Genomic DNA, 17,887 nt, shown 5'->3' with positions numbered 1-17,887 from the left:
CAGTTTTGCTATGATTCCACATTGACAGCAGTGGAAGGTTCATCACGAGACGCTCTTCTCATCATATCAGTCAAAAAAGTCTCTTTGAGACAGAAAAATACATTGAAATCTGCGGTTATTTTTCTCGATTTTTTCTCTACTTTGGGCACTTATATTATTAGATATAAACATAATCTCGTTAAATCATTAGAAGAGCGCGCTGTATTTAACCTTCCTCTATAGAATGAGTCCTCACCCAGCCCAAAATCTGCTCAAATAAGGACAAAAATGTCGAGGCGCGCAAACCCATGTTTCGACCCAACATCTAGTAAGATTCTAGTTCCTTTCTAGTTACAATCCGAGGGTATAGATCCCCCTTAATCTAGCCAATCGCCAATTGAATGGTTGTTTAAATATTTATGTTGAACGATACATCAAATATTGCGATAAGCGACGTCTGCTGCGAAATTCGGAATGTTCTCGTACGTATTCAAACTATGCCGGTGGCTCATTCCCGTAACCGGAGTGTCAGTTTACTTTGCAGCAGGTTTCCATTTCGTATGCAGAGGTCCCGTCACGCGGAACGAACGGAGTCACAATGTAACGAAAAACGGATCTCCAGATGCGAATTCAGCGGGAGGGAAACGCCGCTGAACCATGCAAATCGATCAGACGTCATCCGTCGTCATACGAATTCTGCTTTCAGCATTCTAAGCAGCGGAGGTAAACGAGGGAAAAGATTGCAATTCAAAGTATCGGCACCGTGGAGTCGTCTTACGGCCGGAACCGATGTGACTGTTCCTTGGAAATGAATCCTAAGTTTACTGCAGGCGTTTATGCGAGCATTCGTTCCCAAACATTGATCCGCGATCATCCAGAACGGGTTCCCCCACCACTAACGTACCGCTGCCTCCACTACCATTACCATTTTTCACCATATTCTGCAATATTTCAGCTTCAATTTAAAAAAGAAATCATCGCTCTTTCTCATTCCTATCGAAACTTCTCATCAACGAATTTTTAACTTCTGGTGATAAAAATAAGAGAATGAGGTATCAGCAGAAGTTAAACAATTCGTTGATAAGAAGTATAAGTTGAAAGGATTAAATACTTATGTATACAGTAAATCCTCATTTACTGTCCAGGTTCGCCTGTGCGATCACTGTCCAGTGCCTGCCCCGGCTCGGTTATATCGGTGTGCACACCACTATTTTTTTCACTAACTTATTTCTGCCATTTTTCTGATTAAAACAAGACCAAACACGACATAATTTCAATTGTATTTAGTGGTTTAATCGATGGTGAAAGTTCGGTCGCAAGGAAGGCCAGCGTATGGGAAAGAAAGAGACGCGGACAGTCGCCGTCGCCAGCACAGTTCAAAGGTCCGCGTGTTCGCTGTCCTTCCTTACGCCCGAAACTTTCATCGTCGATTAAACCACTAAATACAATTGAAATTATATCGTGTTTGGTCTTGTTTTAATCAGAAAAATGCCAGAAACAAGTTAATGAAAGTCCCATAAAAAATATGTAATGAAAAATAAAGCATTGGCATTACATTGTGAGAACACGCGGGCCTTTAAACTGTGCCATTCAACGACACAAAGCCATTTAAACAGTCATTCTGCCCTTCTAGATTTTTTCTAGACATGCTGTACATCAGTTTGAATTTACAGAATTTACCAGCGTACCAGTTCTCCCACTACTAGCGTACTAGTCCCATTACCAGCATATCGCTTCCCCCATTATCAGCGTACCACTTCCCCCACTACCATCGTAGGAGTAGGGAGAGGAGCCATCTTTATACGAAGCATAATTACTAGACAGCGGATGTTTATGCAATTTTCAATTTTTGTAGAGGAATTTTAAGAGAAGGTGGAACAAAATATAATCTTATTTTCCTTGGTAGAAACCTTTTTGGATCTAAAATCAATTAAAATCCTGCTAAATTCTGTCATATTTTATATCCCAGCATTTTTTGAAAATTTTCGAAAGCCATAATTGCATAAAGATCCGTAGTCTAATACTTACACTTTACATTATTTAGTCATTTGTTTCGTAGTAGTGAGTAACGTAACAACAAAGCGAGTTCAATCAGTAGCATTTTTATTCGACGAAGTTTATCCAGCAACCGTATACAGGCAATTTGCAGTACCATAAAATAAAGAAAATAAACATGATAGCAGATGAAATGAACAGACAATAATGTTGATTCGACCAAACTGCAAAAAGCGGTATTAAATCGGCCGTTCACGTTCTACGAATTGAAAAGTGATTAAAAGTGGTCGAACAAGCGGAACACACGGTTTTAATTTGTTCCCGGCCCCCTCGATGTTCCATTTAAACTCTATATTTGCTTTTTTATTGGAGGAAACTTGATCAAAACGCAAATCAATTCGTAACGTGCGTGGAATAACTTTTAGAAAATATTTCGAATATTTCACTTCGCCGTGGCCGCATACGCCATTGTCGAATATGGTCCAAATCAAATATTTGCTATGTATACCGTAGCGAGATTTTAATAAAAATGTCTTGCAATATCCTGCGCGGAATCGAGTAATAACGATAGTTCGATTATGTCAACAGTGTATTGAGGTGAAACGACAATTGCTATTTTAAGAAAATATAGGTGCATTTCTCTTTCGCGCTCAAGTTCTCAAGCAAATCGTTGGAAAATGGCGAAGTGTGAAAGAAAATAAGAATGATCTGTAAAATGTATCTAACAAATTGATATTTTGTTGGTGCGGCAGTTGTTTGTTGTTCAACTTTGAAATTGTAAAAGATAGAATCAGGTCGAAATATTCCAGACAAAGTGAAATGAAAATTTGTCTTCTAATCACGCGATAGAGAACGATAGTGCAAACACGAGATACACGGTCGTGAAACAGGATCGGCTGTAAGTCGGAAGACGTAAAGGGTACAGCATAATTCAGAAGCTTGCGTTAATATTTATGGCCGACGAGCTGCAAGGCGACATACTTTTATTCTCGCCGGTAATAAAGAAGGATTGCTGTACGAAATCAAATAGTACGCGGAAAGCAGGAAGAAGGATTCCGAACGGCGAGCATGATTTTACTTGTACATAAGTTCGATTGCGCGAGGCGACATTTCCAGATATTGTCTTGCTGGTTAACATAATCCAGAGTCTCGTCTGGTTTCCAGAATATACGAACATGACCGCGATTCAGTGATTTTTAATGTTTAAATTAATAGAATACAAAGATAAATATAAACAGCTCTTGATATGTTTGCTATATTTCAGAACATGAAATATAAAACAAGAAATATGTTACATTTTGTCATTTTTCGTGTTTTACAGTGCTTTGAACGTCTGTAAAATGTTATTAACAAATTACATAATTCGCTAAAAGTAAATATCGAATGGCGGTGTCCGGTTTAAGGGTGAAATAAAATATTTATTATCGCTTTGTTAGTCTCATCTATTTTACAGTGTGGACGTCTACCGCGGAAAGCCGAGAACTAGTTAGTTAACAACATTCGCCGGTAAAGTGCGGCGGGTCGACGAGATTCCCTGTAGAAATAACGAAAACTCGGTAGCTCGTAAAGCGGCGGAGTCTTTAACACAGCATGGGAAGGTTAATGCGAATAGTCACTGCACCAGAAACATGAAACAGGTCGCAATTCATTTGACTGGCTTGGAAAGTGGATTATCACGATCCAATTTCACGTTACACACTGCAATCTACTGTATGTATGCGAACGGACGCTTATTAAGGCCAATGTTCGCTGCGGGTTAACGTGACATGCCCGATCGAATAGCAAACGGACGTTTTCGGCACATCTGATCATCGTGGCCGGACTTTCGTCCTCTTCGCAGTATCGTTTCCTCGGAATTGCTCTTCAGAACAGCTGGGACCATTCGACCGATTCGACCGTCAAGTGGATTTTTCGATGGAAATCCGTTTTTTCAATTCCACCATTTTATTCGAACGGTCGCACAGTGCGGCATGCAATGGACAAAAATCAAAATAATCATGGTTCGTTTCTAATCTAATTATCCAACAAAATCATCAATCAGTAAGTAAGGAATGTGTATGTAAAAAGTAGTATCCAAGAAAATCGATAGGGGATCAGTAACAGCCAAGAGTTTATTGTAGTATAAATACACCGTAGTAGTGGTAGTGGTACATAGTGGTGTTGTGGTGGTAGTGGTGTAGTAGTGGACACACCGTAGCGATAAGTGTGTGAGTCGGGAAGGAGAGTACTTTGAAGGGGTAACCACACATGTAACTACTAAATAAAGTACATTTTGTTTTATGACGTCAGTCCACGTATTTTTTGAACAGACCTCGTATACTTTTCCGAATGAAACTTTTCAACATCACATTCGGACACCGCCAAATTTTGAAAATAACTGGAATGCACATCTCTGACAAAAAAGAGTTGAGAAAATTTGACGAAATTATCGAAAGAGAGATAAATGTGTTGTGTAGCTCCTCCACTTCTCCATATCAATAATCTGACATTTAAATAGCACGAGACAGACGCTGACAGATCCGCGAGAATCGGGAACGAGACAACGACAGCGTAATTATTTATGAAACGTCTTGAGTTGCTTCTCTGTTTCAACAATTGCTGGAATAAAGTACAATTCGCGGTAAAATACGAGGATTGAAATATCCCCGGGGGAAATCGTTCCTCGGGGCGACGTCCATCTTGGATGCATCTGCAGACGGAATTAATCATCGACATTCCGCTCGTAGATTCCTCTCGCGACAAAAATCCGCTTCGCGTCCGGGCGCGCGGCGTTCCCGCCTTTTAAACACGAGATATTTAACTATGAAAAATGTCGCTCGGGGACGCGACCGTTCACGGAGAGAGAAGAGACTGCTCGTCGCAATTGAAATTTCATACCGGAAATTCTTGCCTCCCGCAAGATCTTCCGGCTGACTTGCGCGACTGGAGCATTCCATTGAAATTAAATCGCAACCTCGTCACCGATACTTTCTCCGCGTCGGATTTATTCAGCTGCTACCCCTGCCCGCGTCGCAATAATACGCCCAGGCTAATACACCGCGAGAAATGTAATGCTAGATTTCAAACCTGCAATCTCGGGATTGTGAACGCCGCCGACCGGTTTTCCAGTGACGCCAGATTGCAGATTGTCGACGCGTCTGTCACGGCATCGGATCCTTCGAGCTTGAATTTGTCAAGATGGATTTAATAATATCTCTCTGATATATTCTCCGGGTGTATGACGTGCACCGACCACGTCGCCATTTTTCGGAATCTTTCGGAGCGACAAATCAATTTTGGTGCTCGAGTCGTAACGATTTTACTACGTTGATAACAACGTCCGCGACGACAATGTAATTTGAGAATATTCCCGGATTAAAAACGTCTGCTTGCCTCCAAGGATACGTAATCGGAAATATGGATAACCACTCAAAATTTCAATTGTAATCTCTAAGGAGGCTTACGAGGTTACTACTGTTACGAGCCAGGGCCGCGAGCAGCACGAGTGGCCGGCGAAGGCTTGTTACCCTAGGAATATCATATCAATTTGTTAGTTAAGGTACGCGAACGAACCCAATGCGAAATTGGGGAGCCGCTAGGAGGTTGTACAGGGTGCGGCAAGATAACTTCCTTATTTGAAGTTATTATTATTTTATTGGAGTTATTTATATAACTAAAGTTTTGTTAACTTGTGTTTCGGTCGTCATCATGCTTTGGATTAACGAGCAGCGTGCGTTTGCCTTAGAGGCCTATTTTTCTAACGGCCGTTCGGTACTTCGATGTTTTCAGGTGTTCTGATGGGACGTGGGTCTCCAGTTCTTCTTTTCTGCACAGAACCAGTTTCCCTGAACGTTGTGACCCACAACAGAATTGATTTCCGGTCCGGGACAGGACCCAATGGCGCAATATTGAAACGATTTCGGAAGGCGCGCTGGGTTGAAACCACCAAACGACCGGCCGTTAGAAAAGAGGCCTCTAAGGCAAACGCACGCTGCTCGTTACTCCAACGCATGGTGACGACCGAAACACAAGTTAACAAAACTTTAGGATCCCCTCTCTCGAACAAGACCACGCACACCCGCCGGTCACGTGATCGTTGAAGCTCCTCCTGTCGTACAGCCCCGAGCGTCAACTTCCCAGACTCCAACGATAGGAACAAGAGAAGATCGACAGTACGAGTCGCTATGATTGGTTACCTCTTTCGTTGGTTACTGCAGCCTCTTAACGAGTCGACAAGAATGCTAATTGACCAAACTACAATGAAACTCCGCGCACTGGAGCCTGCAACTCGGAGGAAGAAGACGTACCGTCTCTCCTTGAACATTCAGGATTCGTGCCATCGCGCCTGGACACTCCCTAGCAGTCTGTTACCATCATTCACAGCTCAAGAACTAGGTCTGAGTGTCCAATTAATTCCGTGCTCGCTCCAAGCTGCTTACCAAATTAAAGAAGTTCCCGAAGCCGACAATCTCCCCGGCCGTTCGAGCATGATTTTCCAGAATGCCCGGAGAAGACCACGCTCTCACAGGATCTGTACCAGTTCTTTAACCTACAATGGTTCCTTAAACGGGTCCGAGAACGGTTTACACGGAAATTGCTTTCGATCGGCCAGCTCTTTATAGGTTGGCGAGTTATAAGAGAGGTGGGGGCACCGAAACTAGACTCGCGAGAGACTCTCGGAGACGTTATCGATACCGGTTGGAAACGTGACTTCGGGGATCCTTTCTAAAATAGAGGATCCTTTCGAGAAGAGAAAGAGAGTCCCGATCGCGCTCGGTATCGGAATCCCCCGGCTGTAATTCTTTTCCAATAGGCCAATCCATTCTTCGATACGTCCAGTAATAGTGGCCGGATGCCTCCCACAGGCGACAGAGTTTTATCGTCAAGTTTTCCCGTAGAGAAATCGCTCGCAGGACACTCCAATTATTTCTGCAAGCGGCGGGGACGGTGCGATGCGCGGCTCCAATTCTGCAGTTTTTTGTTTAATCGGCTTTTTACCCGCCCCACCGTCCCGCCAGGGTCTTCGCGACCGTTCCTTTATCCGCCGGTACCCGTTCCAGAGGTCCTTACACTGCTCTCTGTCCTAGCGATGGAAGCGATCCAACTCTTTCTCCTGATTTCAGAGTATTTCTGTAAATATTCATGTATTTGTAAAAAAAAACGTTATTTTCGTTTCTGCCGGAAGTTACAATGAGATATTCGCAGGACATTTCCTTACCGACAAATTGAAGTGCAAATACGGTTTTGTAAAATCGGCAAGTGATTCCAAACTGTTGGCCGGTAGTGTATGTACACTTTAAATATAATCGTTCTTTGCTGTTAGGGATCGATACTAATTGAGGAGGATCATGCCCATCACTACTCTCCCCTCGGTTCTCCTTTCTCGTCACCCGCAATTTCACTTGGAACTTTCTTATCGCTGCACGCGGACAATCGACGAGTCGATTCGAGCGATCGATTAACCTCCCTTCGCCAGTGGATTACAGCCGGCATTTCGAGAGATTTGTCGGGTACACCGGCTTCGAAATTGACGACTGCGGACATGTCTCCCAGTGATCGGATAATCCGTTTCGGATGAGAAATGAAGAGGATTCGTCGGGGATGGAAGGGTGGAATTTTCTTGATACCGCGATTTTGTGGACAGTGCGGGGGCTGCGTGGTAAGGGTTGATGGAAGGATCGTTTCGTCATAGTCTGCGGAGGGATTGATTATTATACAATTTCCAATTTTATAGACAAATTTAAGAACAGTGGAATTAAGAGAAATCCTATTTTTCATGGGAACAGTCTTTTTAGATCCAAAACAAATAGAAAACGTACTAGACTCTATCGAATTTTATGTTACAAAGATCCGCAGTCTATTAATTATAACTAGACTGCGGATCTTTATGCAAAATAAAATTTTTATACGTCAATTGCAAGCTACAGAGGAACTAACAATAAGTAAAAATTTATTCTCTTCATTAATGATTTTTATGTGTTAAAAATAGTATATCGGCATTGTTAAACTCTTTTAATCTTTTTCCTGTTTTCAATTACGCCTACTCATTCTTGTCATAAATGCATAAAATCCGCAGTCTAATTAGAAGAATAGTTGTTAGGACTAACTACTATATTCAGGAAAGAAGATGACCTACTGATGGGTTCTGCTAATTTCTTAGTCAATAGTTCACAGCCCAATACAAGTATGAACTGAAGTGATTAGTACGTACGTCTAGATAATCCATTTTGGTTAGAGTGCAAAATTCCTCGTGGTCAGAAGGAGAGATAGATCCTCTTTCTTCGACAGCCTAACTTTATGGGAGTTGATAGGTTCGCGTACCACGTTCGATGGCTATTGAAGCGTGTCCTAATGATAGGAAGGAATGGACAAAAGCGTTGATACTCCATTGAGCAGCTATAGTCCTGTTTTGCTGATCTACTGAAAGGCACTAACCGTTATATTGGCGTCCAGTGAACTTACACAGGGTGTTCGTGAACCTTTATGACGATAGCTTCTCTGCTAACCACTCGAGAGACTCCGAATCGATACATTTCTATGGCAAACATCCGTTGGCTATTTCCGTGATTCTAGTAATTGAGTTGGGAATGTAGATCTCATTAAACTGGAAAATTACATCCAAAAAATCTCTGCAGTAATTATGTTGACATGAAGATCCTTCTAAATATACAAAAAGAATGAATCGAGAAGAAATATTTGGAATAATTGCGTCAGCATGAGGCTCTCTTTAAACTGAAATGGTGAAGTTATATTTAAAGAATGTCTACAGTAATTGATGTCAATGCGAAGATCCTTCAAAATTCAGAAAACGTATCGAGAAAAAATATCTGGAATAATTGCATCAGCACGAGGATCTCTTTAAACTGAAAGGGTGAAATTTAAAAAATGGCTACAGTAATTAATGTCAATGCGAAGAAAACTTGAATCGAGAAAAATATTCGGAATAATTGCATTAGCACGAGGATCTCTTTAAACTGAAATGGCGAAATTTAAAAAATGTCTACAGTAATTATGTCAATGCGAAAATCCTTCTAAATACAAAAACTGAATCGAGAAAAAATATTTGGAATAATTGCATCAGCATGAGGATCTCTTTAAGCTGAAATGGTGAAATTTAAAAAATGGCTACAGTAATTAATGTCAATGCGAAGAAAACTTGAATCGAGAAAAAGTATTTGGAATAATTGCATCAGCATGGGGATCTCTTTAATCTGAAATGGTGAAATTTAAAAAATGGCTACAGTAATTAATGTCAATGCGAAGAAAACTTGAATCAAGCAAAAATATCTGGAATAATTACATCAGCGTGTAGATCTCTTTACATTGAAATTGGGAAGTTGCAAAATCCGTGTAAATATTGCTCTATTTAATACATGTAAAGTTCATATAACTGTTATAGAATCCTTTTATAGCGAATTATGCTTCATTGTAGTTTTGTACTTAATAAAAAAAAGAAACGTCTTGAAGATAGCCGAAATGTCAATGTATCGAGTGCATCTACACATCTTAATTAAAAGGTTAAGTCCATAAAATTGTGATTTTCGATGGAACGATAAATTCGAAAGAGCTGAAATAAAATTCCGACCGAAATGAAAGCGAAGCGGAATAAAGAGCTTCTCGAATCACGGTTCCGTTTGTTCCCGAAAAACCAGCTGACGGGTAGCCGTTTCAACAATAAGTGCACCGATCGCCAGTCGCATCCTTTCTTTATCAGCGAAACTCGAACGAGGCAAGTTCATTTCCCGCGTGTTCTAGCTTGACCAAGACGTATCAGCGTTCCCGAGATGTCATCGGATTTCAGAAGACGGCGCGGCGTGTCCTCGGGATGGGTAGATAACAAGGCCCGACCACGGCAGGATAACAATCAGTATTCCGAGTGGATGAAACGAGATCCGCTTGATTCTCCAGCTAGTCAGGAATTCAGCGAAAGCTCTCTCTCTCTCTCTCTCCCTCTGAAAGTTAGGCAAGTTACCAGGGCTGGTTTCACGAGGCACTTTGATCTTCGGACAAGAATGGCGAAGTTCCTGCGACGAGGTGGAAAGTAGCATCCTGCACTCTAAGTCGTCCCGGGCGATAGCCACGGGGCTTCCGAGACGAAAAGTCGGGCATTTTATTGTTCCTGCCACGCACGGATTAAGGCGGTAGTTAACCCTCTGGCTGTAATTAGAAAGGGACTAGAATCTTATTAGAAAAATGAGTCGAAACATGGGTTTGCGCCCAGAAGTTGTTTGACCTTATTTGAGCAAATTTTAGGCTGTGTGAGGGCTCATTCGAAAGAAGAAGGTTAGATGCACAGCGCTCCAGTCATGAGATTAACGAGATTATGTTTATAACTAATAATATGAGGGCTCAAAGTAGAGAAACAATCTGGAGAAAAACCCGTAGATTTCAATGCATTTTTCTGTCTCTAGAAGACTTTTTTGACTTATGAGATGATTGGACCGCTGTGCATCTAACCTTCCTCTTTAGAATGAGCCCTCACCCAGCCCAAAATTTGCTCAAATAAGGTCAAACAACTTCTGGGCGCAGACCCATTTTTTCGATCGAAAATCTAGTAAGATTCTAGTAAATAGCAAATATCTAGCAAATGTCTAGCAGTATTTTTCCTGCCGAACCAGTTTTATTAGAACCGAGAAAGGGGATGAAGGAATTAATTTTTCGCGGGTTTTGTAAAATATGATTCATTGCTAACCCTCGTCTGTCCCTCGTGTCAATTTGACACATTTCTCGCGCGAGGGATGATTTCGTCCTGCCATTTGTGGAACTATCGATCTGCAACTTTGTAACTTCAATATTTTAACATGAAATATATACAGGGTGGTCCATTTATCTTGAGACAGTCAATTATTAAGGAAACCAGCAGGAATATGAAAAAATGTTTTACATAAAATATTCTTAATATGAAGGGGCACATTTAATGGCGCTATGTACATTTTTCCATAATGACCGTTTAAGGGTTAGATGAAGGACAACTTCATTTTTTCAAATCGAAACCCATATTTTTTATTTCATATTCTTATTCTACTTCGAAAAATAATAATATTTCGTATAAAACATTTTTTCATATTCCTGCTGGTTTCCGTAATAATTATAATTGACTGTCTCAAGATAAATGGACCACCCTGTATGTTAAATATTTTTTTCACAAAGAAATGTCAACATCGTTCCATACACGTATATGAAAACTTCAATACGTATTATATTAATTAATGTATTGACTAAAGAACGAGTAAAATGGAGCGTGTAGAATCGAAGACAACGAAAATGGTATCATGGAATGGTTCTCGTCTGTACATTGTTCTCGTACGTCCTCGTACTGTCAAAATCAAAACGCGATAACCAGGAATTAATAGCGAAACGCAGTGACACGAGGTTATACTATTCGACTGTGTATTTAGAACCAAATTATGTTTGCACGGAAATTATCCGGAACATGTTTGCATTCGATATACGCGTAGACTGTAGGAGTCAAGTTTATATGTATGCTCATTACATTTTGGATGTGCAAATAAACAGTTGCAGAAGCAAGATACAGATACATTGTGTATCTAGTAGGAACAGAACGCTAAAAATATTCTATTTCATCAACAATTCGAAATTAATAAGAAAAACAATATTAATTATGTTCCCGTCTCCACTGTGGAAAGCTTCAATAGAGTAGATTGCTACGTAATTAATTGCTTTATAATATTCATCATCGTTAATGAATAATTACTTAATTAAATTAGGTGCATCAACAAGTATCCCAGATTTGATGGCGAAATTCGATACCTGTTCCCATCAGGCTCAGAACCACACGCTCTTTTACTATAATGTAGGTCAATATAATGTAGGTACTCCTACGCCAGTGGACTCTTTTTTTCACAGGATTGCCATGGTGCGGGGTTCGCGTTCTCATTTCTCAATAATGCAAAAATTGGGTTTTCGGTAGTATATAATTCTAGATAAATATGATCGATCTAGGACTCTATCGCCCCCAAAAGTCCTATTTTTTCGTTTACGAGACGTAATATGCATTATTCGGCAGCGTGATGTATTGGGTTGGAACGAAAGTTCGTAGCGTTTGTGAATTAAAATTGAAAGCTAAAATTCAGATATTTATTCATAGATTCATTCGATAACAATTTTCCATTCTGTTCTATATACCTTTTGCCATTTTCGAGGTAACTTCTCGCACTATTGAATAAACATATGAATAAATACCTCAATTTTATCTTGGATTCTTAATTTGAAAATGCTACGAACTTTCTTTCCAACCCAATAGCTATGTTCATAGCTACATGCTGCCGAATAGTGCAAATTACGCCTCGTAAACGAAGAATAGGAGTTTTGAGGGAGATAGCGCCCTAGATCGGTCTTTTATCTAGCGTTCCTGACTATCGAGAAACTCCGTTTTTGTATTATCAAGAAATGAGAACGCGATTCCCGCACCCTTGCGACCCTGGAAACGAGTCTACCGCCTTAAAGGCGAAAGTAATAACAAATTGCTTGGAAATTTCGTTGGGTACATATGAGAAAATTCAAGGTATTGATCAGTGAGTAGTGCCAAAAGTATTCGAAAGCTCGAAGTATGATACAGCACGATCCAACGGTCCCGGTATGCAAAGTAGGTATCCAAGGTATCTAAGCCCTCTGGGGAGGAATTAGAGTACGCGGGCACACGGCTCTAAATCTTTCCGCTATCGTCTGAGCGGCCGCTAGCCACCGTGAACAATTCACCGGCGCAAATGCTAATTCGACAAGGTAACCCGGGGAAGAAAGGGTGGCACGGAACTGTCGGGTCGAAGCCAAGGAACCGGGGGCCTTCATTGATTTCACCCGTTTGTTCGCGGAGGACAGACGTAAATTATATTCGTGGCCGAGTGCAGACTGTATTTGCATGTTAAAGGAATACCGGTTACGGTTCCACGGAAGATTAATACTACTTGTGGTCTCGGATAGTGGCGGACCGTCGCTGAATAGGGTGCCGGAATGATCGAGCTCGGGGGTTGGGACCGTTTCCCGTGGTAAATAACCCCTCAACGAAATCACCGAATTCTGAGGAAACCCCATCATCTTGAATTTATCAAAGGTGGAAATTTGCTTCTAAACGAAAATATATATACAGGGTGGTCCGGGCAATTGTTTCAAGTCATAACTCCGTTATTTATGCATTTACGAATTAAATGCCAAAGGAGAAAGATAAATGGTTCGAAGAGCACTACATCTGTAGGCCTTTAAATTGTTTTTAGATGCAGCTGTGCATGTGCAATTAACAATTGCATATCATTTCTTTAAATAGAAATGCATATTCTTTTTTACACAGATCGATTCTTCTGTTCATTCTACGTAAAAAATTATTAGGGCACCATGGCAAAAAATTATTAGATCTCGAGATATTTTCGAAAAATATCGTTATTGATGAAGATGCTCAAACGCTTCTCCATTACATTCCAAACATTTCTTATAACGTTTTTTTATTGTTTGCATAACTGCGTTTATACATCAATACGTTGGCCAGCCCGATCACCTGATTTAAGTCCCCTTGACTTTTTTCTGTGGGGTTATTTGAAAGATAGAATTTATTCAAATCCCATAGATTCTGTAGAGAATCTGAGAGGAAGAATCATACTGGAATGTGCAGCAATAACTGCAGATAATTTAAACGCAGTGATCCGGAATATGTACGGCGATATGAACAGCAATTTTTAATTTTTGCAGCAAGTTTCAAGAAAGTGGGAGCAAATAAAATCTTATTTTCAGCCTTTATCGGTCTGAAATAAATAAGAATCCTATTAAATTCTGTAGAACTTTATATTCTAGCATTTTTTTTTCATTTTTAGAAGCCATAAATGCGTAAAGATCCGCAGTCTACATGCATCCATGACACAAAATGTCTCCAGAGTTCGCGATTAAATCCGATTTTCTTTAGAATCATACATGACAATTCAAAAATTGATTCTTAATCAGATCACATTGATTGATCAGATACAAATCCGTCGTTGCAGTCAATAATGCATCGTCGTCCGCAGCTTCGCGCGCCCTGACTCCTCGAGCCGGCAACTCGAAGAAACTCCGACGGCTCCGCAGGAGGAATTTCGAGGAACGCTGTCACGTTTCCGCTCAGAAGGGATAAGTAAGTAAGACGAAAGTAGCTACCGGGCTTCGTCTCCGTGGAAGTTGTCTTTGTTACGACCGAAACGTGACTGTCTGGAGAACTCGGCGAAGTATACTTGGCACAACGCTGCGTTCTTCACGTACTTGATAAATCGCGATCGTGCGATTAAGGCCGGCAGCGATCGTAAACGAATTTTAATAAGCGTCGAATCGATCGGGTTGTCTCGTTATTTTACATCCGAGAGTTTCAAACGAATTCTTTCAACGGTGCTGTCTCCTAGAAAGCAACAATTTTAACTTTCTACAATCACTTAGCATACTTTGAAGAATATGTCAAAGAGGATATTAAAAAATTCACATCTCTGTCTTCGTCAAAGAGAATACAAAAACGTTTATTAGAACCTGTGTATGACAAACTAACCACAAAAAGAAAATTGAAAATCAGAACATTTTTCAACCGGATTTGAAAAAACCACCATTCATTAAAATCGGCATAGTATAAAAATGTGTGACGTATACAATAAAAGGGAAGAAATAGAAATGTATTCACGTACAATAAAAGGGAATAGAAAAAAAGATCGAAAGAATGCATAATTGATTGAATGAATAATTTTATAGAAATGCATAGCCAGGAGAAAATAAAATTCCATTCTGTTTTTCTTTGTCATTAATTGTAAGAATAATTGTCCCGGGAAATACTTCCTCAGATGAAACACTTTTCCTCAGAGATAGGAAATGTGGGAAGATGTGAGAAGTAGGACACAGATTTAACAATTAATGTCGATTAATGTATTGTACAAACTGAGGGCGCACCGTACAGTTCGTCAGTGACTTTTTCCCTTCGAATTCCTCTATTTTTCGCAAAGACGACTGTTCCCATTTGTGCAGTCGCTCTGTTGACTTCACTTTCTTAAACTTTTGTTTAATGCTTCCTCGCGACAGTCGTCTCCTTTTTCTGCTCTTCCAGTCAGCAACAGTTTTCTATTTGTAGTCCGAGTCCACAAGTCTACCCTCCTCCGGGGGTGCACAAAAGAAGCTGGAAGAACTTTTGTGCACGTTGCAGGATGAAACTGCAATCGCCGACGTGCACTAATTTAGATCTGTGCTGGGATTGCAGATTTTATTTGGGAAACAAACATTTCACTTATTAATCATTTTCGGGAACGCCAATGTAAAATGAGAAATTCAACTGCTTGCTGTTCACTATTTCCAAATTACTGCACTGAACCGTTCATTAAAATTGATTTATACACGAATTTAGCTTAGGACTAACTACCAATATTGCAAAAATCCAAAATGTGCAAACGTTGGCGATACTGGTATCAAATTATTAAATTAATTAAAGGACATTTAACGCTTGAAGTTGAACAAAGTTGAATAGAATGTATAAAAGCATTAATATTGTAAATTGAATGGCAGATAATATGATTTGTCCACAGATACGTAAATGTCGGTGCCCGTTCAAATATTTTTATAAAACGACATATCCACTATATTTGAATTCGAGGTTGGCGAACGCAACGTGACCGCAGGATTAAAAATTAAAATTTACATTCCGTTGTGTGGACAATGTAGACTTCTGTAACTAACTGTAGCTGCACGGGAAGCTGTTTTGATGAAAATGCAGTGTAAATGTCAACAGTGTCGTCCACTTTCATAATAACTAGACTGCGAATTTTATGCATTTACAGAGCTCACAGGTGCGTGAAATTGAATAAAATGAACATACTAACGAACTTCAGCCCCGTACACTTTTACATTCTCAGGAGAACCGTCTGCGACTTAATAGAAATTTCAATTCAACCATTGTTTCTTAAAAACAAGCCGAATAGCCACACATTTCCGTAGAAACGTTCCGATAAAAGAGCTACATAGACATTTATTTCTTTTCTTTTTATTTAAACTTTGACCATTAACTCTGTTTTGAAATTCTTCGAATACTTTTACGGTTTATGGACTTTGTCATAAGTACACTGCGGATCTTTAGGCAAAATAAAAATTGTCTGCATCGATTGCAGAAAATAGAAACTAAATTGAATGTTAAAAATTCCTTCAACAGCCGGAAATGGGAGGTTCCTGAGATTTTCCCGCCGCGCCAACTGTTTATTGGCCGACTGTGCCAACTCGCGTCTAAGTCGCGCTCTGATTGGTCCGTGTTTTTCGTTAATAACTCCTAAACAAAGCCGCGGATAACATTTTTGCAAAGGAAAATGTTGCTTCAAATGATCTCAGGAACCTCCCATTTCCGGCTGTTGAAGGAATTTTGGGACACCGTGTATATTGACATCTTCGATTTCCAAATTTTTCCATGAACTTTGATTTTTATCTACTCAATTTTGCAATAAATGCATAAAGACCCACAATCTAGTCATGAGTGAGGAGAGGGAGCACGAATTGAGGGGACACAAGTCACACAATGGCGTATCCACTCTAAGGGGGACTCGGACATAAAGAAACGGAACTATATAGAACATATACCTAACACGTTGCAAATCACATCATGCTGGTCGCCAGCAATAGCGGATATATCAAGAGGGACTCACCTTCTGTTTCCGGCTCGTTTCTTTCCGGCTTTTACGATGCTTGCCTCTGCGAGTCAAACGGCCACTTCCCGGCGTCCTCTTACGCCCTGCGCATCAAAAATTCAATGAAACAGTTCACTCCCGCAAACAAAAGATCTTTACGAGCAATTAAATCGCTGCCACCCGTGCTTTATTTCAGAAATTGTTCAATCCGAGCTTTATCTACATTGTGGAAGTCTGTTGTGCTTTAGCGATTTTTAACGAGTCTTTTCAGTTCGTTAAAAAAGAGAGGATGGTCCATAATTTTTACATCAACGGGAAATGTATCAGCTGCACAAATTTCATATTTAGCTGAGAGAATGTCTTCTATCGATTTATTTAGTATTTTGCTATTCTTTCCTGAGTGTGCTTTAACATACGATGGGCTTGGACTGTTCATCAACTTTAACTTAACCCCTTGCCCTACGATTTATTTTACGGTTACAGTGATCAGAACTTTCTTGTAGTTCGTATAATTTCCTAAATAAGGAGAACATTTATATCTGTTTTGTGCTCGTATATTCTTCAAAAGCTGTACATTAAGAAAACCAAAGTAGAATTTTATTTCGGTTTAAAGAAAATTGGTAGGATACGTATATTATTTATTAGTAGACTGCGGATGTTTATGCATTTATGGTTTATGAAAATGTTCGAAAAAGAGTTGAAAGAGCTGGAATATAAAATTCTGTCGAATTTTGTACAGTCTCCGTTTGTCTCGAATCTGCAAAGGCTTTTTCCATTAGAAATATGATTTTATTTCGTTCCACGTTCTTAAAATTTGTCGACAAAAATTGGAAAATGCATGAACATCCGCAGTCTATTTATTAGACCGTGTTTATTAGACCTGGTTAATTTAATTTTCTAACAAATGACTTCCAACACTGACACCAAATTTCCTGAGGAAGTGATATTTGATTTTCTAATTAATCGTACCTGCACCGAAACGTTAACTCCGAGGGTAGAATATTTTCAGTGTATTTCGTGCAGTTTCATCCACTTGAAACTCATGTATTCATAATATGATTATGTAATTATATAGTACTCGTATACTCGGTTACAGGGCGAGTCCACACGAGCACCTGTACACATGACTCACCTTTAACATTTCGTGTTTGACATTTCTGTTGGAATGAAATATTTTCGCCTGCAAATAGAAATTTCCTCAAATAAACTCTCCCTCCGAGTATGAAAAAAATATTCGTCAGAAACTCCGCTCGTTACACGGAGGACTTGTCAAAGCAGGAGATCATAGAACCGATTTTTGCAACTATTTTCCT

The 17,887-nt window shown here is 40.0% G+C and overlaps 2 long non-coding RNA genes across 3 annotated transcripts in view; both read right to left on the bottom strand.

Moving 5' to 3' along the window:
• LOC143215912 (uncharacterized) overlaps positions 1 to 17,887 on the bottom strand; it is a 234,547-nt gene that overhangs the window by 139,286 nt on the left and 77,374 nt on the right. For both annotated transcript variants that reach the window (XR_013010478.1, XR_013010479.1), the window contains exon 2: positions 16,593 to 16,678. This is a non-coding gene — a long non-coding RNA (uncharacterized LOC143215912). The remainder of the gene's footprint in view (positions 1 to 16,592; positions 16,679 to 17,887) is intronic.
• On the bottom strand, positions 1,053 to 16,586 carry LOC143215913 (uncharacterized). Its single transcript, XR_013010480.1, has 2 exons — positions 7,172 to 16,586; positions 1,053 to 7,083 (listed from the first exon to the last, which is right to left on the bottom strand). It is a non-coding gene; the product is annotated as an uncharacterized LOC143215913 (long non-coding RNA).

This window comes from Lasioglossum baleicum, chromosome 14, assembly GCF_051020765.1.
Source record: "Lasioglossum baleicum chromosome 14, iyLasBale1, whole genome shotgun sequence".
NCBI classification, from domain to species: domain Eukaryota; kingdom Metazoa; phylum Arthropoda; class Insecta; order Hymenoptera; family Halictidae; genus Lasioglossum; species Lasioglossum baleicum.
This window is presented reverse-complemented; position numbering and strand designations above follow the sequence as displayed.